This window comes from Oncorhynchus tshawytscha, linkage group LG13 (genome assembly GCF_018296145.1).
Source record: "Oncorhynchus tshawytscha isolate Ot180627B linkage group LG13, Otsh_v2.0, whole genome shotgun sequence".
NCBI classification, from domain to species: domain Eukaryota; kingdom Metazoa; phylum Chordata; class Actinopteri; order Salmoniformes; family Salmonidae; genus Oncorhynchus; species Oncorhynchus tshawytscha.
Genome location: NC_056441.1, coordinates 40,065,998 through 40,077,649, shown reverse-complemented (window position 1 = coordinate 40,077,649; position 11,652 = coordinate 40,065,998).

Genomic DNA, 11,652 nt, shown 5'->3' with positions numbered 1-11,652 from the left:
AAAGAACCACGAACTTACAAAAAAACAATAAACGAAACCGAAACAGCCTATCTGGTGCAAACTAACAACGAGTACACATAGGACACTAAGGACAATCACCCACGACACCCTCAAAGAATATGGCTGCCTAAATATGGTTCCCAATCAGAGACAACGATAAGCATCTGCCTCTGATTGAGAACCACTCCAGACAGCCATAGACTTTGCTAGACAACCCACTAAGCTACAATCCCAATACCACCACCAAAACCCCAAGACAAACACACCACAATTACAAAACCCCATGCCACACCCTGGCCTGACCAAATACATAAAGATGAACACAAAATACTTTGACCAGGGCGTGACAGAACCCCCTAAGGTGCGGACTCCCGAACGCACCTCAAAACAATAGGGAGGGTCCGGGTGGGCGTCTGTCCATGGTGGCGGCTCGGGCGCGGGACGTGGACCCCACTCATTTAATGTCTTAGTCCCCTCTCCCTTCGTCCCTGGATAGTCCACCCTCGCCGCCGACCATGGCCTAGTAGTCCTCACCCAGAACCCCACTGGACTGAGGAGCAGATCGGGACTGAAGGACAGCTCGGGACTGAGGCAGCTCGGGACTGAGGGGAAGCTCGGGAGTGAGAGAAAGCTCAGGAGTGAGAGGAAGCTCAGGAGTGAGAGGAAGCTCAGGAGTGAGAGGAAGCTCAGGAGTGAGAGGAAGCTCAGGCAGGTTGATGGATCTACCAGATCCTGGCTGGCTGGTGGTTCCGGCAGATCCTGGCTGACTGGCACTTCTGGCGGATCCTGGCTGACTGGTGGGTCCTGGGAGACTGGCGGATCCTGGCCGACTGGCAGATCCTGGCCGACTGGCAGATCCTGGCCGACTGGCAGATCCTGGCCGACTGGCAGATCCTGGCCGACTGGCAGATCCTGGCTGACTGGCAGATCCTGGCCGACTGGCAGATCCTGGCAGACTGGCGGATCCTGGCAGACTAGCGGATCCTGGCTGACTGGCGGATCCTGGTTGACTGGCACTTCTGGCGGATCCTGAAAGACTGGCGGATCCTGGCTGACTGGCGGATCATGGACTGGCGGATCCTGGCTGACTGGCGGATCCTGGCTGACTGGCGGATCCTGGCTGACTGGCAGATCCTGGCCGACTGGCAGATCCTGGCCGACTGGCAGTTCTGGCGGATCCTGGCAGACTGGCGGATCCTGGCAGACTGGCAGTTCTGGCGGATCCTGGCAGACTGGCGGATCCTGGCAGACTGGCGGATCCTGGCAGACTAGCGGATCCTGGCTGACTGGCAGATCCTGGCCGACTGGCAGATCCTGGCCAACTGGCAGTTCTGGCGGATCCTGGCAGACTGGCGGATCCTGGCAGACTGGCAGTTCTGGCGGATCCTGGCAGACTGGCGGATCCTGGCAGACTGGCGGATCCTGGCAGACTAGCGGATCCTGGCTGACTGGCGGATCCTGGTTGACTGGCACTTCTGGCGGATCCTGAAAGACTGGCGGATCCTGGCTGACTGGCGGATCATGGACTGGCGGATCCTGGCTGACTGGCGGATCCTGGCTGACTGGCGGATCCTGGCCGACTGGCAGTTCTGGCAGATCCCGGCTGACTGGCGGATCTGGAAGAGTCTGGTTGACTGGCAGATCTGGAAGAGTCTGGTTGACTGGCAGATCTGGAAGAGTCTGGTTGACTGGCAGATCTGGAAGGGTCTGGTTGACTGGCAGATCTGGAAGGGTCTGGTTGACTGGCAGATCTGGAAGAGTCTGGTTGACTGGCAGATCTGGAAGAGTCTGGCTGACTGGCAGATCTGGAAGAGACTGGCTGACTGGCAGATCTGGAAGAGTCTGGTTGACTGGCAGATCTGGAATAGTCTGGTTGACTGGCAGATCTGGAAGAGTCTGGCTGACTGGCAGATCTGGAAGAGTCTGGCTGACTGGCAGATCTGGAAGAGACTGGCTGACTGGCAGATCTGGAAGAGTCTGGCTGACTGGCAGATCTGGCGGCGCTGGGCAGCCTGGCGGCGCTGGGCAGACTGGCGATGCTGGGCAGACTGGCGATGCTGGGCAGACTGGCGATGCTGGGCAGACTGGCGATGCTGGGCAGACTGATGGCGCTGGGCAGACTGGCGATGCTGGGCAGACGGGGGCACTGGCGGCGCTGGGCAGACTGGCGGCACTAGCTGCTCCATATAGGCTGACAGCTCTGGCGGCTTCTTACAGACTGACCGCTCTGGCGGCTCCGTGCTGACTGGCAGCTCCTTGCAGACTGGCAGCTCCTTGCAGACTGGCAGCTCCTTACAGACTGACAGCTCCGTGCAGACTGACAGCTCCGTGCAGACTGACAGCTCCGTGCAGACTGGCTGCTCCATGCAGACTGGCTGCTCCATGCAGACTGACAGCTCTGGCTGCTTCATGCAGACTGACAGCTCTGGCTGCTCCATGTAGACTGGCTGCTTCATGCAGACTGGCAGCTCGGGCTGCTTCATGTAGACTGACAGCTCTGGCTGCTCCATGCGGACTGACAGCTCTGGCTGCTCCATGTAGACTGACTGCTTCATGCAGACTGGCAGCTCGGGCTGCTTCATGTAGACTGACAGCTCTGGCTCCTCCATGCAGACTGACAGCTCTGACTGCTCCATGCAGACTGACAGCTCTGGCTGCTTCATGCAGACTGGCAGCTCTGGCTGCTCTATGTAGACTGGCTGCTTCATGCAGACTGGCAGCTCGGGCTGCTTCATGTAGACTGACAGCTCTGGCTGCTCCATGCGGACTGACAGCTCTGGCTGCTCCATGCAGACTGACAGCTCTGGCTGCTCCATGCGGACTGACAGCTCTGGCTGCTCCATGCGGACTGACAGCTCTGGCTGCTCCATGTAGACTGGCTGCTTCATGCAGACTGGCGGCTCGGGCTGCTTCATGTAGACTGACAGCTCTGGCTGCTCCATGTAGACTGGCTGCTTCATGCAGACTGGCAGCTCGGGCTGCTTCATGTAGACTGACAGCTCTGACTGCTCCATGCAGACTGACAGCTCTGACTGCTCCATGCAGACTGACAGCTCTGACTGCTCCATGCAGACTGACAGCTCTGGCTGCTCCATGCAGACTGACAGCTCTGGCTGCTTCATGCAGACTGGCAGCTCTGGCTGCGCTGAACAGGCGGGAGACTCCTGCAGCGCTGTGTCGGAGGAAGGCTCTGGCTGCGCTAAACAGGCGGAAGACTCCGGCAGCGCTGTAGAGGAGGAAGGCTCTGGCTGCGCTGAACAGGCGGGAGGCTCCGGCAGCGCTGTAGAGGAGAAAGGCTCTGGCTGCGCTGAACAGGCGGGAGGCTCCGGCAGCGCTGTAGAGGAGGAAAGCTCTGGCTGCGTTAAACAGGCGGGAGACTCCAGCAGCGCAGGAGAGGAGAAAAGCGCTGGCTGCGCTGAACAGGCGAGGCACACTGTAGGCCTGATGCGTGGTGCTGGCACTGGTATGCCGTGCATGCTATGCCAAGCCCACACCTTTCTCTCTACTCTGTCCAATACATCCTCCACACTCTCAGACTCAGCACTCTGCTTCGCCGACAGCTCCAATTCCATCCATGGCTCTGCCCAGGGTCCTTGTCCGTCAAGGATCTCCTCCCAAGTCCATTTATCCAAAGAGTGCAGCCTCTCCCAATGCTGCTGCTGCCTCTGTTGCTTCTCCTGCTGCTGCCTCTGCTCCTGCTGCTGCCTTTGCTGCTGCTGCTGTTGCTCCTGCTGCACCTGTCGCTTCTCCTGCTGCTGCTGTTGCTGCTGCCTCTGTTTACCACGCCGCTTGGTCCTTGGTTGGTGGGTGATTCTGTAACGGTTTTCTAGTGGTGATGAAAGAGAGTCGGACCAAACTGCAGCGTGTCGATTGCGATCCATGTTTAATATAACAAAGAACCACGAACTTACAAAAAACAATAAACGAAACCGAAACAGCCTATCTGGTGCAAACTAACAACGAGTACACATAGGACACTAAGGACAATCACCCACGACACCCTCAAAGAATATGGCTGCCTAAATATGGTTCCCAATCAGAGACAACGATAAGCATCTGCCTCTGATTGAGAACCACTCCAGACAGCCATAGACTTTGCTAGACAACCCACTAAGCTACAATCCCAATACCACCACCAAAACCCCAAGACAAACACACCACAATTACAAAAACCCCATGCCACACCCTGGCCTGACCAAATACATAAAGATGAACACAAAATACTTTGACCAGGGCGTGACATTGACAAGCATTATAATGTTATAATGCTCTCTGTGTACATCCAAGTGCCAGCCATGCTGCACTGTTCTGAGCCAATTGCAATTATCCTAAATCCCTCTTTGTGGCACCTGACCACACGACTGAACAGTAGTCCAGGTGCGACAAAACTAGGGCCTGTAGAACCTGCCTTGTTGATAGTGTTGTTAAGAAGGCAGAGCTGCGGTTTATTATGGACAGACTTCTCCCCATCTTAGCTACTGTTGTATCAATATGTTTGACCTTAACAGTTTACAATCCAGGGTTACTCCAAGCAGTTTAGGCACCTCAACTTGCTCAATTTCCACATTATTCACTACAAGATTTAGTTGAGGTTTAGGGTTTAGTGAATGATTTGTCCCAAATACAATTGCTTTTAGTTTTTGAAATATTTAGGATTAATTTATTCCTTGCCACCCATTCTGAAGCTAACTGCAGCTCTTTGTTAAGTGTTAGTCATTTCAGTTTCTGTAGTAGCTGATGTGTATAGTGTTGAGTCATCCGCATACAGAGAGACACTATCTTTCCTCAAAGTCAGTGGCATGTCATTACTAAAGATTGAGAAAAGTAAGGGGCCTAGAAAGCACACACACACACACACACACACACACACACACACACACATAACACGTTCACACAGGCACGCATTCGCCACACACACACTGGACTCTACCGATACACTCACACATACTGACACTCCAACCAATACACACACACACACACACACACACACACACTGAACTCTACCGATACACTCACACATACTGACACTCCAACCAATACACACACACACACACACACACACTGGACTCTACTGATACACTCACACATACTGACACTCCAACCAATACACACACACACACACTGGACTCTACCGATCCACTCACACATTCTGACACTCCAACCAATACACACACACACACACACACACACACACACACACACTGGACTCTACCGATACACTCACACACACACACACACACACACACACACACACACACACACACACACACACACACACACACACACACACACACACACACACACACACACACACACACACACACACATTCGCCACACACACACTGGACTCTACCAGTACACTCACACTCCAACCAATACACACACACACTTTACACTCATCACATATGCTGCTACTGTCTATTATCTATCTTGTAACCTATTGACTATACCTCTGCCTATAAGTAAATATCTACCTCGTATCCCTGCACATCGACTATGAAATATAATTTTGTGCCTATCCATATGTAACATAATATTTAGTGAAGTATGTCTAGACTAGATATTGGTGGAACTAGATGTTGGTGTTGGTTAACCAGATTAGCATAATATGACAATCCCTATCAAAATCTGTCGGTTTAAGTTAGAGATAACAGGTTTTTTGCATGGGCTAGGTCTCAATCCACCGCATCTGCCTATGTTGGCCTTCCACATCTGCGGTGAAAAGTGGCAGAGGTGTTTGTCAGACCAGGAAACATTACTAAATTTGGTTCTATCACAAAAACGTCTGTAGTGTAAGGAACCACAGGAGATTGGTGGCACCTTAATTGGGGAGGACGGGCTCGTGGTAATGACATGGTTTCCATGTGTTTGATGCCAGTCCATTTGCTCCGTTTCGGCCATTATTATGAGCCATTCTCCCCTCAGCAGCCTCCACTGGTCCGAACGGTTTGGGCTACAAACTATTCTGACACCTTCTATGTAAGATGAGACTCTCACAAACACAAGAGATATAGATTTACAATATAGATAGGACAGACACTTCAAAACAAACGCCCTTTTGATTTATTTTCTGACTGTCTGATTTTCTATGTATGAATCTGTTATTCAATGTGCTTCTGTGGGATAATAGCAGTACGTTTCATCAAATATATATTTATACCTACATAGGTCCTACAATTCTACATCTAATGGCTAAATTAACCTTGGTATGACCAACTTAAAATAATTAAATATGTTAGCTTTGCTTAGCTAAGCTAACATGCAAACCCTCAGCGCAGATATATCCAAAACCTGTAAGTCGTGGTTTTATCCACACCAGTATGAGGTGAAGTCTCCCAGTCCCCTCTCCGTCTGTCATGGCCCAGTATGTTGTTACTCACCTGTAGGCAGGAGCCCATTTCCTAATGGATTTCTAGGACTTTTACAGTTTATGAATTGATGTTCTCATATGACTTACATGTTGTTTCTGCCACATACTGTATATGAATAGCTGTTCTTGGAAGATGTTAAACTTCTATATGAATATGGTTCTGATGCTGTAAAATGAATAATCTATTTCTCTCTGTGGACTATGGAAGGGTCGTATTCCTGCCCTTTAACAGTCCTCACATCGACCAAACATAAAAAATCCCATTATAGATATCCTGGTCCAGTGCAACTTGTAGCATGTGGGATACAGTATTTACTACTTATCCAAATTAATCTTGACTTCTGTAGTGGTGTTATGTTGGCAGGAAAGGTCACTCAGTGCTGTCTCAACAAGTTCATTGAAACAAAACAGTGGTCAGGGCACTGGACAGACAAGGAGACCTATACATCATGTAATTATGTACATCAATAATTTCACACCATTGTGCTCAGTAATTACACACCATTTGAAAGAGTGCGACCTGGCTCTCTGTATTTTGCTGGTCTGGGACCCTCAAGCACCACCTCCGGTCAGAGGAGATGGGGATTGATTCAACCTCAGAGTTAGGGACAGGGATACAGGGATACTTTATTGACATACACAGGCAGACATGGAAAGTAGAATGGTAGTGGTCTGTAAAAGGAGAAAATAGAGACAATGAATATTCACATACCAAATGAATACACCAGGGCAAAAATGCACAGAGACAGAACCTTACAGAATAGAGCACAAATGGCAAAGAACTGTGTAAAACTAAAAGCTAATATTGTACTGAACAACCAGCAGTAATATACACAAATACAATTTCCCTCCATCTACTTACTTTATATCCCACACCTTCCCACATATGTCAAGATTTGTGAATGAGTCCAGTTGCAGGGAAGAGGTGTAGGAGTTTAAGCAAATGTTTACTCCTGAATTTATTCAGGCTTGCCATAAAAAATCTGTTGAATACTGATTGACTCAAGACATTTCAGCTTTAAATCTTTTAAGAATTTGTAAAAATGTCTAAAAACACAATTCCACTTTGACATTACGGGGTATTGTGTGTAGCCAGTAACACAAAATCCTAATTTAATCTATATTGAATTCAGGCTGTAACACAACAAAATGTGGAAAAAGTCAAGGAGTATAAATACTTTCTGAAGGCGCAATGTATAATGATGTTTAGGCTACTGATGTTTTCATCATTTGACTGCGCATCTCTCCATCATGGTGGTTGGGTTTTGTATTTTTTTATTTTGTCATAGTTGTAAGAATGGTACTCCACTTATAAAATTGATTGAACACTTGAATTTGTGTTTTTAGTTGGGGGTTTTCATACAGTGTACAAAACATTAGATACAATTGCTCTTTCCATGACACACTGACCAGGTGAATCCAGGTGAAAGCTAAGATCCCTTATTGATGTCACTTGTTAAATCCATTTCAATCAGTGTAGATGTTAATGCTCTCTCTGCAACTGCTTGAAGATGACTGAGATGAGGCGGCAAGAATTGGGGATCTGCAACCCAAGATGACTGCCTTTGATTGGCTGACCCCACGGTATGATAAGGCACCTGGCAACCTGGTCCCTAGCAATCAATCAGTTTGGTTAGGGCCAGAGCTGAGATAAGGCTGTGGAATTGTGTGCTAAGATTCACTGGCAGGTAATTCTGTAACACCATTTGTAAAGCCAAAACTTGAATGGCGGTGACAGAAACCATCAGTTTTATTACGGGTTTGAATAATTTTGATTTAGTTCGATTTTTCTATGACAATCCATGAAAAATGTATTGAGGATATTTTTTTACTTTATTTTAATTTTATTTTAATTTGGATCTCTTTTAGTCCTCATTTGGACTAATCTTCCAAGAGTCCTTAAACATTAAAATACAATTTATAATACGATCACATTTTCACATATAACACACTGTTACAAACAGTCATAATATACTAACATATTGACAAGATAAATACTCAGTCTAAAAATATATTGATTCTTCATCTACTATTTATTTATTTATTTTATTTATTTATTTCACCTTTATTTAACCAGGTAGGCAAGTTGAGAGCAAATTCTCATTTACAATTGCGACCTGTCCAAGATAAAGCAAAGCAGTTCGACACATACAACGACACAGAGTTACACATGGAGTAAAACAAACATACAGTCAATAATACAGTAGAAACAAGTCTATATACGATGTGAGCAAATGAGGTGAGATAAGGGAGGTAAAGGCAAAAAAAAGGCCACGGTGGCAAAGTCAATACAATATAGCAAGTATTCCAACACGCCCTGACCTTAGTTATCTATGTTTTCTTTATTATTTTGGTTAGGTCAGGGTGTGACTAGGGTGGGTATGCTAGTTTTCTCTTGTCTAGGGTTTTTGTATATCCAAGGGTTTTGTAGGTCTAGGTATACATATGTCTATGGTGGCCTGATATGGTTCCCAATCAGGGGCAGCTGTTTATCATTGTCTCTGATTAGGGACCATATTTAGGTAGCCATTTCCCTTGGGTATTTGTGGGTTCTTAGTCTATGTTTAGTTGCCTGTCTGCACTATCCATATTAGCTTCACGTATCATTTTGTTAGTTTGTTCAGTGTTCTGTTCTTTATTAAAGAAGAATGTACGCATATCACGCTGCAGCTTGGTCTCCTCCTTACGACGAACGTGACAATTATATTTAAATGGTTTTAAATTATCGTTTAAATTTATATATGGAAAGGTTTCTGGTTTGCTCAGATAAATTCTTACATTTCTTTATTGCTCTGAATCGAAACGTTATTTTGCCTTATTTCTCTTTTCTGTCTGGATAACACATAGATGGTGGACAATCTGTTCCTAGTATTGACTGAATGTCTGTCTCTTACCAACAGTATACTGTTGTGAATGGAGTTTGGCCGTGTTAAATGGTGTAGATTGTGAAATAAAATAAGCATGTTTTTTTCAATTAACTTGTTGATTGATGACCAACCAAGAGCATTGCGCATGACTACAACATCTCCACCTTGAACCAATCCTTGCTGCTTTGTTCTGTGCTATCTGCAGCCTCCTAACTTCACTTGATGATGCATTTCCACAGACCACAGAACAATAATTCACCTGACTTTCAATTAATGCTTGTGTTGTTTGCTTATGAATCTTTCCTGGTAAATATTTAGCTATCCTTCTGATCATGCATGCTGTTTTAATACTTTTTGTACATAGATTAGTTATTTGAGATGACCATGATAAGCAGTTGTCTAGCTGCACTCCCAGTATTTTGGTTTCTGCCACTTCCTCAATTTGTATCCCCCCATACACCATTGTATCCCATGCTGTATTGGCCTTTTCCTAGTGGAACAGACCAACATAACTTTGGTTTTCTTGGTGTTTAAAACAAGTTTGTTCGGCAAACCCACTCCCTGCTATTCTCCAAACCTCATTGTAAAGCTTGCTGTACCTTTTGAACCGATTGTCTTGCTGTATAAATTGTAGTATCATCTGCAAATATAGTAGCTCGAGTTACAGATAAGGCATAAGGAAGGTTGTTGGTATATATTAAATAAAAAAGTGGCCCAAGGCAGCTGCCCTGCGGTATTCCACAGTTTAAAGCATGAGGGGAAGAAAATTAAGGATAAGAGATTTAAATGCATTTGTATATGATTTGATTATTTATATCAAATCAACACTTGACTTTTTATGCAAATCAAAGGTTGTAAAAGCAGGTCAGACCTTTTTAGAATAATTAGTACTTGTTTTGATGTTTCTATGACAATCAATGCAAAAGGTATTGCGAACAAGAGATTTGGGCTCCCGAGTGGTGCAGAGGTCTGAGGCACTGCATCTCAGTGCTAGAGGTGTCACTACAGACCCTGGTTTGATTCCAGACTATCACACCCAGCCGTGATTGGGAGTCCCATAGGGCGACGCTCAATTGGCCCATCGTCGTCCGGGTTAGGCCGTAATTGTAAATAAAAATTTGTTCTTAACTGACATGCCTATTTAAATAAAGGTTAAATGAATAAAAAATAACAGTGAATGTCTGTTAAATGCATGTTGAATGTCTGATACAAAACCCACCTCTGAAACAACGACCAGCCCAGGGCCATAGCAAAACATGTCGCAGTTGGTTGCATGGGTTAACGGCATCACCAGCCTGAATCTAATCCAGTCTGGAGAAAGTCAGTTTACATCTGTAAAGCATAGAATTAGCTTCCAAATTAGATTGTTATTGTCACGCCCTGGTCTTAGTATTTTGTGTTTTCTTTCTTTATTTGGCCAGGCCAGGGTGTGACATGGGTTTATTTTGTGTTGTGTTTATGTATGGGGGTTTTTCCGTAGGTTTTGGGATTGTGGCTTAGTGGGGTGTTCTAGCAAAGTCTATGGTTGCCTGAGGCAGTTCTCAATCAGAGGCAGGTGATTCTCGTTGTCTCTGATTGGGAACCATATTTAGGCAGCGATATTCTTTGAGTGTTTCGTGGGTGATTGTTCATGTCTCTGTGTGTGTTAGCACAAGATAGACTGTTTAGGTTTTCACGTTACATTTGTTGTTTTTGTTTTGTTTGTTATTTCTTCGCTATTAAACATGTATCTAACTTACCACGCTGCATTTTGGTCCGACTCTCTTTCGACGGAAGAAAACCGTAACAGTTATTTCTTGAGCTATGTTTATATTTGGCCTTTTCAGAATAAGTGGCACTTATTTTGATATTTCTATGACAATCAATGCAAAAGTTATAGTGAACACCTACTTTACCTCAGTTTGAGTTTGTAGCTGCTAGTTGTATTCAGACAGGATTTAGCTAGTACCACCATAGCTGCAGACATTATTTAATTCTGCCCTAGACATGGGTTGCACCTGGGAGGCGGGACTGTTTTGTCTAAATTCCACTAACTTAGAGTTGCATGGAAATAGGATGACATTACTAAAGTAGGCAAATAATTATTAGGAAACAACTTAGTCATATTATGATGTTGTCAAATTTACTTTAGAGAGATGGCAATGTTGCCATTACTGTTACTAGCTAGCAAAGTTCATCAAAAATAGCTAGCAATGTTAATGTTAGCTTGCTAAAATACGGTTGTCCCCTCAACTTAAGTTTTCTGGCTAAATTATACTGCATCTAAAGTCAGTCTGGCAACATCACAATCCTAACAAAAGGTTTTTGTACTCGAAGTTGTTCTTGTAATCCAAGTTGTATTGAGGTAGCTAGCAATTTTTGGGGGGACTAAAAATATAAAAAATACATAAATTAAAAAAGAAAAAAACATAGCTA